Below are 20121 nucleotides of genomic sequence, written 5' to 3'. Positions count from 1 at the left end.
TTCTCGAGATGCTGGACACCGCGCCTGGGGCCATGAGCCCTGAGCCCTCGACCCCGCGGCTCCCTTTGCCTCCTTGAGGCAAGGGCCCCGTTTGGCTTCTTGGCGTCCAGCAACACCCAGCCCTGGGGCCCCGGGGAAGCTTGCTGCACTCCAGGGCCGGAGGGCCCCCATGGGAGGGAGGCGGGAAATCTGATGAATGAGACCGGTTCGGTGAAAGACCAGAGGCTACCGGTCTTTTTTCAAACGATACATTTTTCAGACGAACAACAGAGCAAGAAGCATTTCTTACCGTGAGTGAGGGGTCGTTGTGGGGGGAGAGGGTGGATGGAGAGAACTGACCCCCCGCCAACAGGAGAGCATCCCCTGAGGAGGCCCCGAGATGCGACGACGCCAGGTCAGAGGTGCTCGGCTGCACTCTGGGGTGGGATGTCGGGGGGCAGCACTGGAATCCCCAGGGGAACAGAGGGCCGCCCCGGCTCCTGCTTGGGGCTGCGTCACGCCAGACTGAAGGCCCAGGGCGTGGGGCCCAGGGTGCGGGGCGCGGGGGGGAGTGCACAGCCTCCAGGCAAGGACGTGGTGGGGGCCCGGGATCGGCCCCCAGGACTACAGCCCAGAGCTGGGGCGCTGCAAGGGCCCCGCTGTCAGGGGCCGATGACACTGGGATCCCGGGACGCGCCCGACCCTGGTCGGCCACCTCAGCTCCCAGCAGCTCCCATGGTGCTCCCCCCACCCCGAAACCTGCAGAATGAAGAGGAATGGCCCCACTCATCCCCGCATTTCCTAAGTAAAAATTTCAAAGTAACGACTGCAGTCTGGCGAGGTGGTCTGCCAGCAAAGCCAAACCACAGCCTGCCGCTAAAGCACGACTCCGCACGCGTTCGGTCTGTTGCTGTGGCTTTCTTGCCTCGCACGCGGCAGACTGTTGAAGCCCCGGGGGTAGCACCAGGTTCACGGGGAGAGATCGCTTCCTTATTCTCAGGTTTCACTCCCCGCCGCGTTGGTGGTTCCTCGGGGCTTCTCCATGGGGCTGAAGAGCACATCGTGTTCTGAGGTGTTTTAACGTGGGGACCTCACCCGCCACTTCCCGTGGATGGAAAGGGACCAGCTGTGTCTGCTCCCGGGCTGGGCACCTCCCCATGTCTGCAGGGGCAGGGGTGGGGGTGCGGCACCGAGCCCGTCCCCCGCGCCCCTGTGGCTGCCCTTCGAGGCTGAGCCGCACCCCACCCCTGCCCCTTGGAGTTCGGAGCTGTGGTGTTTTGTTGTCATTTTAGCTACACTTTCCAGCGGGAACACGGAGCGCGCTGGGGTCAGCTGGAGGTGTCCCTTCTGCTTGGGGGACCCCTGGAGAACCCGGCCTGCGGCCCCCGCGCCCGCCCAGGCCACCCTCCTGTTCTCAGAGCAAACCCTCCGGCAGCAGGAGTGCGGCGTTCTGACCGCAACCCCGCGCGCTCGGAACGAGGATGACGCGGCGTTGCCAGCATTCACCAGGCTGTCTGCATCGGGGCTCCTGGCCTGTGTTCTGGAAATTTCTGCTGTGGATCCTGCGGGTTCCCCTCTGGTTTTTGGGGTCTCTCCATGTTTCCCACGAGGTGGGCGCAGGACTTTCTGGGCTGATTCTGTTTCTTTCGTCTTGTCTCTCAAATGCTTCGGGTGTGTTTAAGTTCTATCTCCAGGAGCTGTAAGCAACTCCCATGCCCAGCACGTGTGCTGTTCTCGATTCTGATGGTCCTTTCCCTCCCAGAGGCCTGGGAAGGTAGCTCTGTTGTCTCCCTTCGACGAGAACATTCTGGGTTTGTTTCCCGCTCCCTCCATCGACTCTGTGAGTTCTGTCTCGCGTTTGGATCCATCCGGTCCACTGTCCTTTGTGTCTGCGTGCGGACTTGCCCTGCTCCTGCCAGGAGCCGCCACGGGCCTCAACGGGCTCCCCTGTGGGGGCAGGACGGCGCAGAGGCCACTTCTGCCCTGGGGTCTGTCCCGCTGGTCTCCCTGTGTGCGGGTCCGTCCGCGGAGGACGCCGCCCTCTGTGTTGCCATCCCTGCAGGTCCTGGCGAGGGCCTCACAAGCGTCCGCTCAGCCCAGGAGCTGCTCTCCCGCACGCCGCCTACCCTTTCCATCCTGAGTTCCTTTTCAGTGATTGCTTCACTGTTGTTCCTTAATGAAGATTCCCAGTTTTACCTGGTTTACGTAAGTCTGTGTTTCCTGCCAGGCCTCTGACTGATAGAAGCTTTCTTCCCGTTTCTCATGTTGTTGGCTCGCCATGGATGCTGGAGACCAAGGCACCTGTTTGCAGGATTTGGGGGCTTGGTTACCAGTGGCCCTTCCCGTAGAGGATGTCTTCATCGGGGGACCCCCAAAGGTGAGCATGTGGGGATTTTCCCTCCTGGCCGGTCCTTCTCTGGGCCCATCTGAGTGGCTCTGTGGGAGCTTCAGGGGTCTCACCATCCAGCAGGTGCTGCCCCCGCCCCGCCCGTGGCCCCTGGAGTCCCTGGGTCTCCACCAGAGGCACAGGCTGACCTAGGTTTGGAGTTGCTGCCTCCGCTCCCACAGACCTTCCAGCCCCTCGAGGCCACCTGAGCCGGTACCTCTGGCTTCTGAGTGTTTCTTGCCCCCACCACCCCACCCCCCTGCCGCGGGGACCGCCTGCCTCCTGGCTTCTGCACTCTGGAAACATCTGGGCTCCCACATGCCCTGCTGCCCCCATCTCCCCTTGCAGCAGACCGCACCTGTCCTCCGCGTCCATCCTCCGGGCTTCATTGTGTCTTGTTATTTGGGGGTGGCTGTTTTTTGCCTTTGTGACTAGGTATTTGACGGGGGAAGGAGCGGAGGTAAGACATGGCTGGTGGACAAAAAGTACTCGTTAAGCAGGAACACCCTGGTGTCCTGGGCATTTACTAAGCAATGAGGGGACACCAGCTCGAGCCTGAACCAGCACCGAGACCTACGTCAGCTCGTTACAGGAACAAAGGTGAGGCCTTCGGGAGCAAATTTGCAAGACGCTGTTTTTGTCTCTCTTGTCGTTATTGGCCGATGAAGAACCAAGATGTAAATTCTGATGACATCCCAGAACAAAGCCAGCATTGATGCGGGACAAAGACAGAGGCCATAGTGATGACCCTGCTGCCCGCAGCCCTGGGTCTGAACCCCACAGAGAAGGGGTCTCCACGGGATGGAAGAGTGTGGGCCACTCTTCTGTGGCGCCCAGAAGCAGGGACCTGCAGGGGGTCCCCACAGCCTCACGAGGCTACGGACACGGTGGCACCTCAGGGGTCGGCCGTTGAGGGCCCCTCCTCCTTCAGTGGACATCGGCCGTTTGCAGAGGCCGCTGGCGGTGATGCAGCTCCACTCCCGTGGACACCGCGAGGAGCGCAGAGCCACAGAGCTGGGAGCTGGAGACAGGGCACGAGGGCCGGCATTCTCCCGCACGCCGCCCACAAACAACAGCCTCCCAGCCCTTCACCCTTGCCAGGAGCTGTCTCCTCACGCTACCCCTCCCCTGCTTGTGCCCCCCTCCCAAACCCAGGTCATCCCAGCCTTCAACCTGTCCTTCCTGCAGGATACTCTCTCCTTCCCCCAAATCACAGACTCAGCCCCGAAAATATCAAAGCAAAAGAGACTTGAGAGACAGTCTAGTCCAGTGGCTTTTAATGCAGGCGGCGACTGGAAACTTGCCGGGGTCCGCGTGTTGGTGCAACATGTGCACACGTCCCAACGGCAGAGGCGATATGTGAGCAACAAAGAGGTGAGGGAGCCTGGAGGTGTCAGGCTGTGGCTGGGTTGGAGAAGGGACGCGGCTTGAAGCAGGGAGGGACACCTGTAGAGGACGCCGGGCGTGCGAGTGGGTATGTGCACATATGCCTACATGTGTTACGTACATGGGTGTCTGCATTGTGGGTGCATGGTGTGTGTGCATGTGTGTGGGTGTACGTGCGTGAGGTGTGTGCGTGTGTGCATGTGTGAGTGTGCGCGAGTGGGTATGTGCACGTGCATGATGTACGTGTGTGTGAGTGGGTGTGTGCACGGGCATGATGTACGTGTGTGTGAGTGGGTGTGTGCACGGGCACCATGTTTGGTGGGGAGGCAGGCGAGAGAGGCAGGAGACGCGGGAGAAGTAGTTAATTTTTACGGTGCACTATAAATATAATTTCCTCTCAAGATTTTGAAAGCAGTTTCAGAAGAGATTTATGTGGCTTCTGGATTAATGGCCCTTCTTTTGTCCTGATGAGCATCACTTTGGTACCATGTCTTCAAGTACAACGTCTGCGTGCATGCAGGTAAGCTGTAAGCTCCTGAGGGCTCCGACTTCGTTGCATCTCGGGGTCCGGCGGGTGCTGTTCCCCCTCCTTGGACCTTCTCTGGCTGGGCCGCCAGGGGCTGTGGCCACCGCGCACGGTTCCCTGGAGGCCTGTTGCTGTGGCTCACATGCTGGGGATTCACCGGCACCCCTGTGACTCAGGCAATCTCAGCCCACAGAGGGTCAGAGGAGGCACACAGAAAACACGCGAGGCTACTCAGGCCACAACCTGGGGAGCGTGGAGGGGGCGCCTCACTTGGTATCCAGAGCGCGCTTCCGTCTGACGAGATACAGCATGAGAGTGGGCGCACCTAACTCCTGTTTACAGCAAGACATAAAGATTGTAAAGACCATCTTGTGCGTGAGTCCTCTCCCCTTTCATAACCCTAATAAATCAAGCTTCCGAACGGAGCTTGCAAGCCTGGCCGCACCTCTGAGCCTCCAGGGACAGCCTGGGGTCCCGTCATTCTCTGCACGGAATCAGCCAAGGGTCCTTCTTTTCCAGCCTGGCAGGTTCAGGGGCTCACAGCACGCCCAGCCCTCGGGCAGAGTTCAGAGCCTAGCAGTGGTGGGACCAGAGTCCCTGTCTCGTCACCAGCCATCCACCGGGGGCCGCTCTGTTCCTTGAGGTCCCCTGTGTTCCTCTCACATGTCCCCACCCCTGAAGCCAGCAATGTGGGCACAGTTGTCCTCATACCCTTGGCCTCTGGCCTCCCTGCTTCCCCCGCTGGGGCACCCTCTGCTCTCAGACTCCGTTGACCAGATGAAGCCCCCCTGGATCACCTCCCTGCCAGAGAACACGGAGCAGCACCAGGCGAAGGTCACAGGGGACGTCCTCTGTCCCGCGTGTCACCGAAACCATCGCCACCCCTGAGCAGAGGAACAGGAGAGGACTCACGGCAAGCTGGCAGGGCAGCAGCGCACAGTCCTTTCTGGGCCAGACGTGCTCTCCAAGGAAGGGGAGGAGGGGCCCCGACCGCCCTTCCCGCCTGCCTTCCTGACCCCAGCAGTGTGGCCATCGGGGTCAGCCTCCCTGGCGGAGGCGGGGAAGGAGGGAGGCCAGGAGGGGGCAGAGGAGTGAGCAGCGCCCTGTGACGCGGCCACGGACGCCACGGTCTGTCCTTCAGGATTCGCAGTGGGTCATTCTCGAACGTGAAACACCTGGTGGTCTTAATTGTGCCCCACCCACTTCACCAGATGGTCCTGTCGTTTGACGTTCTTTCCCAGTTGATTCTGCCAGATTTTCTAGATTAGGAAACGAAAATTTTCCTAATCTTGTTATTGCCGTTTTTTGTGGTAAAATACACACAAACTTTATCATTTGTGGCTGTTGGTGCATTCACAATGTTGGGCAATCATCACCCCATCTGGTTCTAGGATTGTCGTCACCCTGAGGGGAAGCCCTGAACCCATTCTTCAGGCTCTCCGCATCGCCCCACAGCCCCTGTAACCACAGGTTCTGCCTCCTCCGGACGTTCCAGAACAGTAGAAGAATGCATGGCCTCCATGTCCAGCTCCTCCCCCTTCTTGTCCTGTGTGCAGGCTTCTTCTGTGTGCAGCCATGTGTCCGACCTCATTCCTTTTTTGGGGCTGAAGCAATATCCATTGTGTGGTTGTACTGCATTTTGCTTGTCCATCAGCTGATGGACACTCGGGGTGTGTGGCTCGAAGAGTGCTGCTGTGGACATCCGTGGGCAAGTTTCTCTGAGCGCCAGTGGTCAGCTCTCTGAGTACACCCCCAGAAGTGGGATTGCCATGTCCACGGGCAGTTCTGTGCGTCACTTCCTGAGGGAATATCGGAGCTGTTGTCCACAGTGGATGCAGCAACTCGGCCCTGAACCAGCAGAGTGCAAGCTCCCCTGCTATCCCACAGCCACACCCACCCTTGTTACTCACCGTTTTAAGAGTGTAGCTGCCCTCCTGGGTGCGCGGGGGGGCCTCGGTGCAGTGTGGAGTCACACATCCCCGATGCTCAGTGATGGTGAGCATCTTTTCATGTCATTGTTGGCTGCCTAAGCATCTTTTTGGAAAAACGTCTGTTCAGATCGTGTTTTACTTGGGTTGTTTGTCCTTTTGCTGTTGAGTTGTAAGAACCTTTATGTGTTGTAGGCACCAGACGCCGTCTGTCCTCGACGTAGTTTGCAGACACTCTCTCCGATCCCATAGGCTGTCTTCTTGCTGCTCTGGTTGTGTCCTCTAACACACCAAGTTTTTTATTTCAGTGAAGCCTAATTAGTCTTTTTTTTCTTTGTTGCTTGTGTTTTGGGTGTCATGAAGACCTTTGCCAAATCCAAGATCATGAAGATTTATCCCTATGTTTTCTTCTGAGAGTTTTAGGGCTTTAGATCCTATTTCATTTTTGACTCATTTGGAGTTGGTTTAGTGTATGGTGTGAGGTAGGGGTCCAGCTTCACAACTTGGCGTGTGGACACCCTGCAGCTGCAGCAGTGTATGGTGTGAGGTAGGGGTCCAACTTCACGACTTGGCATGTGGACGCCCTGCAGCTGCAGCACCACCTGGTGAAGACTCTTCCGCCCCTCCGCCGAGTGTCTGGCACCAGGTCAGAAGCACAGACGTGCAATGTTAGAGCTCACAAGGAACTTTATCTCCTCCTCTCTACTCTTGCTCTGATCCAAGCGTGTGCTTGTACCTCCAGTGGAGTGTGGTAGAATAGTGCTGGTTTTGAGCACTTTTGCTCTCTCCTGATGTCAGGAATAACACTCCCCTATTAAGCATGAGAGTGTATTTTATATAAGATACATTTTTAATAGTAAAGAAATATTCATCTATTTCATTTTATTCAGTGTTTTTTAAAGAATGTTTTAAAAATATTTTTATAGCAACTGTGAAGATGATCACATAATTTCTTCTCAGAATTATTAATACAATGAATTATATTGATAGATAACTATTATAGAACCATCCTTGCATTCTTGATCACTCTGCATTATTTTAAATGTGCTAATGACTTTCTTCCTATATTTTATTTAGTTTTTGTATTGATATTTATAGGTGAAAACCTGCACTTTTCTTTTGGTCATGAATGTTGTATTCACTTTGTAGAAAATAACTGGAAGTTTACCTTCTTTTCCAATGTTTTAGAAATATTTCTGAATTATTGGAATTACCTGCTGTTTAAATTAGTCCCAATGCCCTAGTGGGAGAATCTGGGCCTCTTGCTTTTAAGTGTGGTGAGGAATGGTTCATTCTCAATAATTTCTCTTCTTGTTTCTTGCAAAGTGATCAATTTAGATTATGTATGTCTTGATGTCCATTTCGTTAGTATTTTTTTAGAAGGGTATCCATTTTTTTAAAATTTTATTTATTTATTTGACATAGAGACACAGCGAGAGCAGGAACACAAGCAGGGGGAGTGGGAGAGGGAGAAGCAGTCTTCCCACCAAGCAGGGAGCCCAAAGCAGGGCTCGATCCCAGGACCCTGGGATCATGACCTGAGCCAAAGGCAGACGCTTAATGACTGAGCCACCCAGCCACCCTGAAGAGTATCCATTTTATCTAGGATTTTGTTATGGACTGAATGTTTGTATCCCTCCAAAATTCATATGTTAAATCTTGATGTCCAATGTGATGGAGTCTCATGATTGGGATTTGTGTCCTTATGAAAGAGACACAAGCGAGCCTCTTTCCTCTCTGCCCTCTACCACATGAAGGCATGTGAGACCTCTGCCACCTGGAAGAGGGTCTCACAGGATCCCGCCCACACAGGCTCCTGATCTCGGAGGTCCAGCCTCCAGAGCTGTGAGAATTTTCTGCTGTTTACAAACCACCTGGTCTATGGTATCTGTCATGGCAGCCAGAACAGACTATGACACTTGGTGTGCTTCGTACATCAGCCAGGTTATTAGACGTGGTCAGTCATACCCACCACAAAGGTACCCAAAAACCCCTCCAGAAAGTTCCCTGAGCTTTTCCTAGTTGAAGTACAAGAAAGGCAACAATTCAGAGCTCCTGCTCACTGGGTCGGCTTGGAGACCAGAAGAGAGACAGCTCTGCTCAGTCACCATGAATGGGAAGACAACTAATCTTCTGATTCCAAAGTGAAATTTCTCTATACGTTCTGAAACATAATCTAGGGGGAAATTTTAGTGATAAACCACAGAGTAAACCAGGAAAGGAATTTATGACTTTTTGATTCTCCCAAAAAGATTGAAAAAGAAAGAAAATTCTTCCTGTCCAAATGGAAATCAAGGTTAACTATATAGGAACCAAGAACCAGATGAGTCATGGCTGAATGCCAGGAAATAGTGTGTGGCTACAGCACAAATAATTTAAGACCCACAGTTGCTGAAAATGGAATTTGTTTTCCATCTCCCATGTGAGTGCCTTTGTCTTGCTTCTTCTTTGTGGCTGGTTCTGTTCAAACAGGGAGTTATTTCCCACTTCACCTGGCCAGTGTCCGTGCACCTGACGTGCTTGACTGTTCTCTCAGAAGGGAAATGACCTGAGCCTCACAGCACCTGGTGGCCTGTGTCTGGGACACACCAAGTGTGTGCCAGGTTTCCTTGCCAGGGCGGGTATTTACTCACAATCTCAACAAGGATAGTTATGCCTACTTGTGCATCTGGGCTCCATCCATGGGCCATGCCTAGAGCAGACAGCCCACCCCAGCTCTGGAGGAATTTGCGATTTTCTCTTACGTCCTGGGGGAAGAGTGTGGCCATGCTTTGAAGTAAATGTCAGTGCTATCTGATGGGTCTGTAGGGTCCTAACTCACATATGTGGTCAGAAGCTGTACCACACGTGTGCTGGCCATGCCAGAGAATAAACATTTCGTGGGGCAGGAACTCTGTCTGAGACACACAGGCTGCTACCCTGGGCTTCACTTTAGGCTTCAGGTTGCTGGGGTGCGTGTTTCCATGTTCTGGCTTCGCTTCAGGCTCTGAGTTGCTGAGTGTGTGTTTCCATGTTCTGGCTCGTTTGCCTACTCGCAGGAACAGAAGCTGGCTTGCAATGTCAGTGCCACAGAAGGTCCTCGGAGGTCTGTCCCCTCCTACACTGGCCTGTCTCCTGTCCCCTGGGCTGTCTTCCATTGTCCCTGGGCTCGCTGGGGCCCCTGGAACTGCACATGCGGGATGAGAACTCTGTAAGGGCAGCTGTTGGATTGGTTTCATTCCCTGCTGAGGCATCTGGAACAGGGGACATGCTCCCTAAGTGTTCGCTGAGTGGCCATGCAGCGGTTGATGTCTGCGTGTTGGCTTCATGAGTGGCATTGAGCTACTAATTCTCGCTGTGCTCTTTCTTCTGCTTCTGTTTAAAGCATCTATCACGTGCTGCACGAACATCTAGGCTTCTGCTTCCAGCAGCTGCTCAGGATGCCGGGAGTGCTCGTCCACCCTTCCAGGGGGCACCGAGGTTCCCTCCAGGGCCTCCCACCACCTGCCCTGCAGGGTCTGCAGACCAGTCCCCTTATGTGCCTGCTCCAGGTTTCCCTTAAATCCCTTTCTGGAACTTTCCCCACCTCCACTGTTCTCACTGCCAGACAGGATAGGGTGTGAGGTGTGGCTTGAGGCTGTGTTTATTTCCCTTGTCCACTGGGTGCTCTGTCAGTCTCCCATGGCTGCCATTACAAATCCCCATAAACGCAGTGGCTCTTACTCTACTCTAGCCTCAGGACAGGACAGGACGTCCCTCCAGACGCTCTGCGGAAAACTCATTTCCTTGTCTTTCCAGTGTCTAGAGGCACCGCAATCCTTGGCTGGTAGCCTTGCACCTCAGATTCTGTTCCTGTCCTCGGATCCTGTGTTCTGACCCTCACGGTTACACTGAATCCATCCAGATAATCCAGGACAATCTCTGTCCTTAACATAATCACATCTGCAAAGTCCCTGTGGCCACACGAGGTAATATATTCACAGATTCCAGAGATTAGGACCTGGATGTCTTTGGGTCAAGGAGGTCATCACTCTGCCTACCAGAAATGCCTTCCATATTGTTTGCCAATTTTTCTGTCAGGTCTCCTGCCTTCTTCTTGATGATTTGCAGAAGCTCCTTATATGTTTGAATGTAATACAATCCTGGTTGTTTGAAATACTGCAAATATCTTCTCTCTGCATTATGTATGAGCTCTGTCTATTGTGAATGTAAATTATTCCTGTGGACTTTAGATTCTGTTTTTCAGTGTTATGGACTGTGCTGTGGGAGTCTCATTTCCCCACCTACAAAGATCCTTACTAGGATCACTCTCGTTTCATTTTTAACATTTAAGAATTAACTTATCTGGAGTCTACCTTTGCGTAAATGCTCTAATGTAGTTGCTAGTTCTGTTTTCATCCTTGCGATGATTTTTTCAATACCACAGACTAAATAAACCTATCCTCCCCTTGCTTTGTGATGTCTTGCATTTATCTGGGTCAATTTCTGAACTCTCCTTGTTCCATTTGTTTGTGAAGATGTTCCCATGTCAGCATCATACTGAATTTAAAATAATTTTCACCATTGAAATTATAGAACAAATACAACAGAAGAGAGGTGGTACAAATCCCCTCCACGTGTCCCTGCTCAGCTTCACCAACACTGGGTCTGTACTCACACCATGATGTGGGTCTAAGGCTGTGCATCCAACCCATTGCCTGGTGGGTCTTCTGCCCCCTGTTTTCTCCTTTTGGATGAGGTCATTATACCTATCAACAGGCATTTCTGCTTTTCTGTAAGTTTACACTAAACCTGTTCAGGTCATCAAAAACCCAGCTGGAAGAGGAAAATTCATAGCTTGAAGCTCATACTAATAAAAAAGAATGAAAATAGATTAATTAAGCCTCCACCTCAAAAAGCTGGGGAAAGTACAGCAAAATAATGTGAAGAAGGTCAACACAGTGATTCATGAGGGAGGGAAAGTCCCCTTATGCACTTGAACAAAGAGAGACTGCCCAGCAGGGACAGGTCATGGGTGAAGGTCACCTCCCTGGCAGCCTGAGAGTCCCCATGTGTCCATCTGCTTATGGCTCGCATGCGGCTCTGGGACGTGCCGTGCCAGAGATCAGGGAGGGCCTCGTGCTCCTGAGCCCGAAGCCCCATGCATGCTGGAGGCCTTAGCGCATCTAGCGCATCGGCTCTTCTTCCCACAGGCTCACAGGCAACACTTCCCCTTTCCCTGGATGAGCTGGGATCCGTGGCGTCAGGTATCATCCACGTGGGGTGTGGTGGGGCTGTGTGCAGAGCCAGATCACAGGGAGCCACCCCAGTGTCCCCTCGTTGGGCAGCGGATGTTCCTGTGTGGGTGGGAAGGGTGAGCGTGGCAGCATGGCTGGTGTGGCTGATGGCTTTAGCTTTGGGTGCACTTGCGTGTGTCCACGGAGATAATCGTGATCCAAAGCAGTGCTGGGGAAGGTACCAGAGTGGGGCTGGGGGTTTCCCGGTCCCTGGCGCTCGGGGACGTCAGTTAACACCGCAGGGCAGATGCTGGTGTCCACACGCAGCAGGCGCACTCAGCCCTGACACGGCCCGTGCACACCCCACGGGCATCCGCGTGTGAGTGCTGAAAAGACGCAGAGGCCCAAGTGTGAAAACACGGCCCTGCTTCTCCTGGCCACGGTGTGTGTAGAGACCCAGTTTCCACCCCACTGAACTTCCACCCAGTGAGCACTGCACTGCGCGAGGGCCCGGGTTGCAGAGCCTGAGGGAGAAAGTGAGAGGATGGGGCCAACATCTTGCCTCAGTCAGTGGGTCAGGACACACAGTGCATCTTGTGCAGGCACAGATGCACATATGCAGATTCGCACACGTGCAGATTCGCACACGCACACACACTCACATGTGCTCACACGGACACGTGCACACTGGCATGCTGATGCACAGACTGTGCAAAGAGACACGCACACGCAGACATGTGTGCACACACGCAGACACGTGCACACATGCATGCACACACGTGCACACAGAGGCACATGCATACACACATGTGTGCACACAGATGCAGGCACGCGCACACATGCATGCACACACAGTGCACACAGAGGCACATGCACACGCAGACATGTATGCACACACATGCAGACGCGTGCACACATGCATGCACACATGTGCACATAGAGGCACATGCACACGCAGGCATGTGTGCCCATACGCAGACATGTGTGCACACACGCAGACACGCGCACACATGCGTGCACACACGAACACAGGTACACAGGCATGTGTGCGCACACATGCAGGCACGCGCACACATGCATGCACACACACGTGCACACCGAGGCACATGCACACGCAGACATGTGTGCGCGCACACGCAGACACGTACACACGTGCACACAGGGACACATGCACACAGACATGCACACGCAGACATGTTTGCACACACAAGCAGACACACACATGCGTGCACACACGGACACGTGCACACAGGCATGCTGATGCACAGACGTGCACACACATGTGCACACACGGACACATGCACACAGACGTGTGTGCAGACATGCACACACATGCATGCACACACGGACACATGCACACAGGCATGCTGATGCACACACGTGCACACAGACGTGCAGAGACGCTGACAGTGCACACAGGCACATGTACATGCAGATGCACGCACATATACACATGCAAGCGTGCAACCATGGCCGGCTGGGGCGCCAGGTCAGCAGTGGCCATGGTGTGGAGATACCTGCCTGCCCTGTGCCGCAGCACCCAGCACTTCGTGACTGATGTTGTTCAGGCTGCTTGGTGTTTGCATGAGTCCCAAGCCCACGGGGCCCCGCGGGCGAGCCAGGCACACAGGATGACTGGGCCTGGATGCCTGGGGCAGGGAGCTAAGACGGTGTTGGCGCAAATGGTGGAGAAAATAGGAATGAGGAAAGTCCATTTTTATTAGTCAAACAGGACCAAGTGCAAGTGTGTGGCAATCCGCCCAAACTCCCTTCAAGCCTTCCTCTGAGTGGTGTCACTCCCCTTTCCATAAGGTCCTCCGACCCCAACCTGCCTACGCAGTCACAGTGCAGTGAAACTAGAGGGAAGGAGGACAGGGTAGAGGTCTGTGCCATGTGTCACGGCGGGGGGCAGAAAGGCTTCGATTTTAAAGAGAGAGGGGTAGATTTGTGAAGTGTGTCAGGCGTGGGGGGAAGTGGGTACAGGGCCGGCGGGGTGCGGAAGCAGATGTGGGATGTGCAGCCGGGGAGGGGCTGTGGCAGGAGTGCGGGAGGGGGCAGAGCTGACAGAGGAAGGGACTCTAAGGACACCTCACCTCGAGGAGGCAGGAGCCCGGGGTGTGCAGCTCAGGGCGGTCTGCGCTGCTGGGGAAAGTGGAGGAAGGAGGTCTCGGGAGAAGCAGCCCAGGCTTCAGTCTCATATTTTCCTTACCTCAGATGTGCTTCCGTTCAGGAACCGTCCTGAGACCTCATGGCACCAGGTCTTCAAGCCAACTTCCCCTACCCCGTAGTCCTCATCGACTTTAATTTATACGGTTGTGACTTAGAGATTAATTTCTCTTTAATGAAGTTGTAAAATTGAAAAAAAAAAATCTGTCTTTAGGTTTTGGTGGGGAGTTGCCAAAGGGTTTTTTCTCTCACTTTTGAGAATTCCTGTCACCCAACCCCCAGCCGTCATGAGACCCATTCCGGCTCAGAGCCAGGGCTGGTGACCCTGGGTACAGAACAGGATCACCACCCGGCGCAGGCTGTCCTACTGCACAGAGCCCAGGACACAGCTGCAAGCTTGCAGTGGGATGCACCTGCCACCAGCAAGGTGAGAGACACCTGCCTCCACTGGGTGGGAAGGCCCCCGGTGTGACTCCCATCCTCTGAGTGCACAAGGGCCAATAACTGGTGTAGAAACAAACCAGGGCCGCCCAGGGCCGGACGGGCGGAGGCTGCATACTCACTCAGAGCCTGCGGCCGCAGGGGACGGGCCAGGCTCAGCCTCATGGGGCAGAAACCCAAAGGCAAGCAGACGAGTGGGAGCTCCGCGTGGGAAAGGGAAGGTCAGGGAGCGCCGGGCACCCTGAGGGGCCGCGGGCACCGGGAAGCCGAACTGGGCTCGCGAGGAGGGTCGCCCTCACTACTGGCTCGGGGGCGCATTGGCCTTCCCAGGGTGGGTCCTAAGTTGGCAGTGGGGACATAATTAGGGAAGCTGTCAGTTATGGATCAAGTTCTGGCCATTGGGCCAGCTGTCACAGGGTTATTGTCGGGCTTCCCGGATGGATTGCTAGGGACAGGTCTGACTTCCTGCTTGCTGGGTCCCCAGGCTGGTGACCGTGGAAGATGGGCTGGGTCCCCCGGGCTGGTGACCGTGGAGGACGGGCTGGGTCCCCGGGCTGGTGACCGTGGAGGACGGGCTGGGTCCCCGGGCTGGTGACCGTGGAGGACGGGCTGGGTCCCCGGGCTGGTGACCGTGGAGGACGGGCTGGGTCCCCGGGCTGGTGACCGTGGAGGACGGGCTGGGTCCCCCAGGGCTGATGACCGTGGAGGACGGGCTGGGTCCCTGGGCTGGTGACCGTGGAGGACAGGCTGGGTCCCTGGGCTGGTGACCATGGAGGACTGGCTGGGTCCCAGGGTTGGTGACCGTGGAGGATGGGCTGGGGCCCCGGGGCTGATGACCGGAGAGCACCGGGGATCTTTCCCAAAGCAGTGTCTCCCCAGCAACAGAACCAGGGAAGTTTTAGGCTAAGAGGCACGTATATTCAGGAAGGGTATTGTTCCTTGGGAGTTCAGCGCGGATTTGGGGCAAAAGTCATCCTAAGGTGATTCACCCAAAGTCATGAAGCAGCAGGGGTCAGCACCCGCTCTCCGACCCCAGCGGGTCTCATATCTGCATGCTCAGAGGGGTTTTGATGTAGATCCCACAAAGATGAGTGATGTGTGTGTGAGGTCAGTGTTCACTTCTGCATGTGACAGGTTTCTCTTGGCTTAACGGTGGCCGTTTGTTCTCACAGATGTCACAAGATGGCCTGGGGACTAAAATGACTTTTCTCCCATAAGGAAAGCTCTTGGTGTCCCACTCTTTCTGCTTCCAGTGACTGTGAGGGATGGCTGGCCCCCAGGGCTGAGGGTCAGGGGCTTCTCCATGGCCCTGAGCAACCGCGGGCCTGTTCTGCATCCCCTTCTGCTCCCTGTTCTTGCAGGCAGCGCCAAGAGGCAAACTTCACGGGGCCGCGTGTGTGAAGAAACCCCACTCTGCTCACATGTCTGCATTTTCCAGCCCCGGGAGAAAGCCCGCCAGGCCAGGCCATGGACACTGCAAAGCCGCCACATGGAAAGACACAACCGTCTTTCTGGATGACACCCTCCTCCAGATCTCATGATACGGGCAATAGCAGCCCTTCTTGGAGACCAAGTCGGAGGCTCTGACTGACCAGCATCTGTATCCCCACCAACTTCTCAGACAGGACTTCTCGATGGGATTTCACACCAAGTGCCGATCCGGGGCCACGTTCCAGGCAGACTCCCCAGCACATGGGAAACGCTGGTACCACCCTCAGGACAGCGTGTGACTGCCACGCGTGGCCCCCTGTGCAGCCCCGTGGCGTCCATACCTGGCCAGTGCCGGGGCACAGGCCCCAGGGTCAGGCCTTGACGTTGATGTTAACTGACTGCGCCTGAGGGGAAATGAAAATTGGGTGTATTTGGAGTTCACAGCCAGCATCCTAATCACCACCTTTGTGAATAAAAAATTCACCCGTAGGCTTATAAAATAACCCAAAACCTGTGACAGATCAAACAGCCCTCCTTCCTGCCCTCGGGAGGGAAAGCATTCCAGGAATTTTCCCTGGGCCGCGAGGGTGGGAGGGGCAGGTGAGGTCCCAGCAAACCTTCATCCCAGAACTTGCCTCTTGCACTTAAATGTTGTCTCAGAGTCAGCATTTCATGTCCCTCTCCTAGAGAAATGTCTTATTCACTTGCAAACCAAAGCATTTCTGAATGAAAAAAAGTAATGCTTTCACACAAAATTAGCAATTCAAATGGTAATTGAAAAACCTCCCAAAGATATGCCGGTCGATTTTATACTGGCTCTGAGGAATCAAGTACCTTCTCTGAAGGCTCAGCACTCACCATGTGTCGTGGGGTCACACCAACAATGGAAACGTGCAAACAGCACCCTGTCTGGAAGAGGGGAAACTGAGTCCTGCTCTGAAAGGCATAGGTGGGCAGGTGTTCCCGAGGAGGCTGAGGGCAGGGCCTCCTGGGGACTGGGCCCCAGTGGACGGATTGTCCAGGCCGGAGCCGGGCAGAGAGAGGGACTGACCAGGCCAGGGTCTGGGGCCAGCCTCACCCCACACCCGTGTCCCGCCACACAGAAGGGGCGTGTTGCCCTCAGTGACTCTGAAGGAGGCACATTCTGGAGAAAAGGTGTTTGTGATGTATTTTGAGGCCCTGAGACACAAACTAGAAGGAAGACTGAGCACTGCAATAGAAAGCATATTTCACCCGCCAGCACTCACCCATGGAGAGGCTCAGTGGTTCACCGGAGCTCGTCACCACCGTAGGGTACATATGACAGCAATAAAAACCCAAATACAATACCTCCTTTGCTTGCAACGTCCTGCTAATTTGGGCAGTCCCAGGAAACAGAAGAACCTACTGTCCTGCAGAACCCCAGGTGTGGTCACCCTCCCTCGGAGCTGCCCTGGGCTGCGCCGGCCACACCAGCCACCTCTGAGCTCAGTGCAGGTCATCTGAGATCAGCCTCTCCTGCCAGACAGTGTGCCTGAGGATGATGATGCTGCCTGCGGGAGGGGCCAAGCGTCCTGGTCCTCTCCTGGGGCTCCATGTTCCCACAGACACTCACACTGCAGGTCTGTGTCTGGGATGCAATTTGTCAATGGGCTGATTAAAATCAGCGGTCCATTAAAGTACTGCAGGGTCCTTCTGCAGAAAGCTCCTAGAACATGGATCTGGAAGCCCGTGAGGCCGTGGCAGCAGCGCTGGTGATGAGCAGGAGGCGGGCTGAAGACAGAGCAGGAGCTGAACACCCCGCAACCTCCCCCCAGCCCACTCCTGGGTGGGACATGTGTGACATTCTGGTAGGGCTCTCCCAACTGTCTTAATGTTAATGCCTCGCCGGAGGGGAAAACAACCTTAACTTGACGATGGCAAAGCCTCGGCTATCTTGTAGGTGTCTTGTAGGTCCGTCCTCCTTAGCATATGAAAATTCTTTTGAACCCTCCCTTTTCCTTACCTCCCCCAACTCCAGAGTATATAATCACCATCCCTCAAGACCCAGGGGCAGCAGCTGCTTCTGCCCAGGGGTCCTGTCTCCATGCTTTAATAAACCACCATTTTGCACCAAAGACATCTCAAGAATTCTTCTTGGTCATCGGCTCCAGACCTCACCCCACTGAACCTCCCCTATATTCCAAAACCCCATCACTGGGACTTGCTACCCCTCTTCCCAGGACCGCCCCATGACTCCCCGGTCAGAAACTGCACGGTTCCCATGCGCGCTAGCGTGGCAAGCATCGCCCTTCCCACTGTCTGCCTTTCCCGGATAAAAAACTAAGACCCACACAGGGAGCCTGGCTGCCAAGTCCTGTGGCTACTTTGTGACAAGGACCAAGCAACCTCTGATAGCGTTCAAGAAAGACTGCCCTCAGAGAATGGGCAGGCAGCCATTTGCAAGGTGATTCTGAACCACCCATACATGAAAGCAAGCCTTCCCATGACTTGCTATATAAATGTAATGCACTTATTATTGCCATGGACTGTCTTTTTACAAAGAAAACATCGTCAATGATATCTCTGACGGCCCACGTTTGTGTTTGCGCGTTTAGGCTTTGCACTCTAATGACTTCTAGGATGGATTCATTAGTCCACACGATCAAAACAACACACAGAACAAAACTCAATAAAATGGCGGACATCAGAGTTTGTGCTGGTGAGCAACCTGGTGAACTGCACATAGCTGACCTCATTGTGAATTAGGTGTCTCGTTCCTAGAACTGGGGCAAGGCACCTTACTTTCTGAGTAAAATTATTAAACCGAGCATGTTTAGCTGATCACTAAATTTGTCTGCTCGTTCACATGACAGGAGCTCTGGGGAAGGCAGGAACGCCGCGGACGCTCCCGAGCCTCCGTCTCGGACCCAAGTTGAGGTCTGTCATCAGAAATGTCCTGCATGGCTCCCAAACTGGCCAGACTAGAAGGTAATTAGATCAACACCTGTGAGAAATAGTTGACCGTCATTTAGACTGTCTGCGCCCCCCGCCCCGGGGATCAGCGAGGAGCAAGTGGGGGCTGGGGGAGACCCCACGGTGGGGGGTGCCCGCCTCCAGCTGACCTTCTGAACCAGACAGCCCAGCCTCCGGACCCTCAGGCCCTCGGGCACCCCGTTGTTCCCGTCACTCCGTCACTCCCGAGTCCTTTCCTTTCTCGGTGAACGAGAATGTTTCTGTCCTGGAGGGTGAGAGCCCACGTTTGCCGTAGAAGGCAATGCAATTATTTCCAAAATCTCCGACGCCTGGATCCCCCAGACGAAGAACTGCAGAGGACAGGCAGACAGACAGAAGTCCTGTGTGTGCAGACGGATCCCCGTGTGGGGATGGAGATCTCCCCCACGGCTGTCCCCAGCCCATGGGGCGGGGGTCCTGCTCACAGACCCTCCTTCACTCCAGCTCCTGCAGGAACACAGCTCGGGCTTCAAGCCTGTGTCCAAGTCTGAGAAAGACCTCCACTCCGGCGACCTGCTTACAGATGAGAACAGAGACTGAGGGAGAGAGATCGGGCCCAGCAAGCAACAGGAAAAGTTCCAGAACACGAAGACAGTGAAGATGAATGTACTGGAGGCCGGCAGGCCCGCAAACGACGGGTTTATTTTCAAACGGGAAACTCTGGGCCACAGCCAGACTTTTCTCTTTATCTCAATGGGGAGATTTTGCCTCCAAACGGCCGAATACTGTTCTTAGCTTCCTCTCCTCCTGTGCACACGCGTGTGTAGAGCCCGGATTGCACTTTGTGGCACAGGCCTTCTGCTAGCCACGTCCGGTAGACGGTCGTGACCACAGTGACCTCTGCTCTTCCTTCTTGGCCCGGTCCTGCCACAGAGAACTAACTCCGCCTACTTTACAATCTGTGGGCACCCACTTGAAACCATGCTTGATCACCGAGCTCGTCACGTGGAATTCCCGGCTGATCTGTCCAGTGGTATCCGCACCGCGGCTGGGTCTGCCCTGGAGGCGTCCCTGTGGCCCCGTGTCCTCTCCTCTCACGTGCACCTTGGTGTGCTTTGACCTACGGGACTGAATTTACCTGCAGAACATGAGTGCAGAACTGAGAGAGAGGGGGAGAAACAGAGAGGAAGAGATGGGGGGAGTCAAAGAGACAGAGGGAGACGGGGGAGAGACAGGGGAGAGATAGAGTGAGACAGGAGACAGAGGGAGACACAGGGGGAGAGACAGAGGGAGAGAGGGAAAGAGATGGGAGAGACAGAGAGGGAGAGATAGAGGAGAGACAGGGAGAGACAGAGAGAGAGGGCCGCTGACCTCATTGTGAATTAGGTGTCTAGGGGCGAGCCGCCCACTGAGTAACATCAGCTGTGAGCAAGACCACCCCCCCACCCCGTGACAGGTGCGCCCTTCCCTGGAGATGCAGTGAGATTTGTCAGAGAGGCCTCCTGCAAGGGTCTGTGCGGCTTGTGCGGAGGGCCCACATGGCCCAGGGTGCCAGGCGGACGCTGAGTAACAGGAGCTCCTGACGTGGGCAGAAGGAAGGGGATGAGGCTCGGCGGGCTGGGGTCTGCCCGTGGGCAGTGGGAAGGAGGTGGTTGCTGCTGAGTGGGAGCCCCTGCAGATGCAGGAGCATTGTGAGCTCAGGGCCTGCAGGGAGGCCCCAGGCGGGCTTGAGGGGGAAGGAGTGGAGGGGGCAGGGCCTTGGAACACATG

This window comes from Eumetopias jubatus, unplaced genomic scaffold (genome assembly GCF_037043125.1).
Source record: "Eumetopias jubatus isolate StellerSeaLion01/CBP00866 unplaced genomic scaffold, mEumJub1_p1.0 scaffold_2, whole genome shotgun sequence".
Taxonomy (NCBI): domain Eukaryota; kingdom Metazoa; phylum Chordata; class Mammalia; order Carnivora; family Otariidae; genus Eumetopias; species Eumetopias jubatus.
This window is presented reverse-complemented; position numbering follows the sequence as displayed.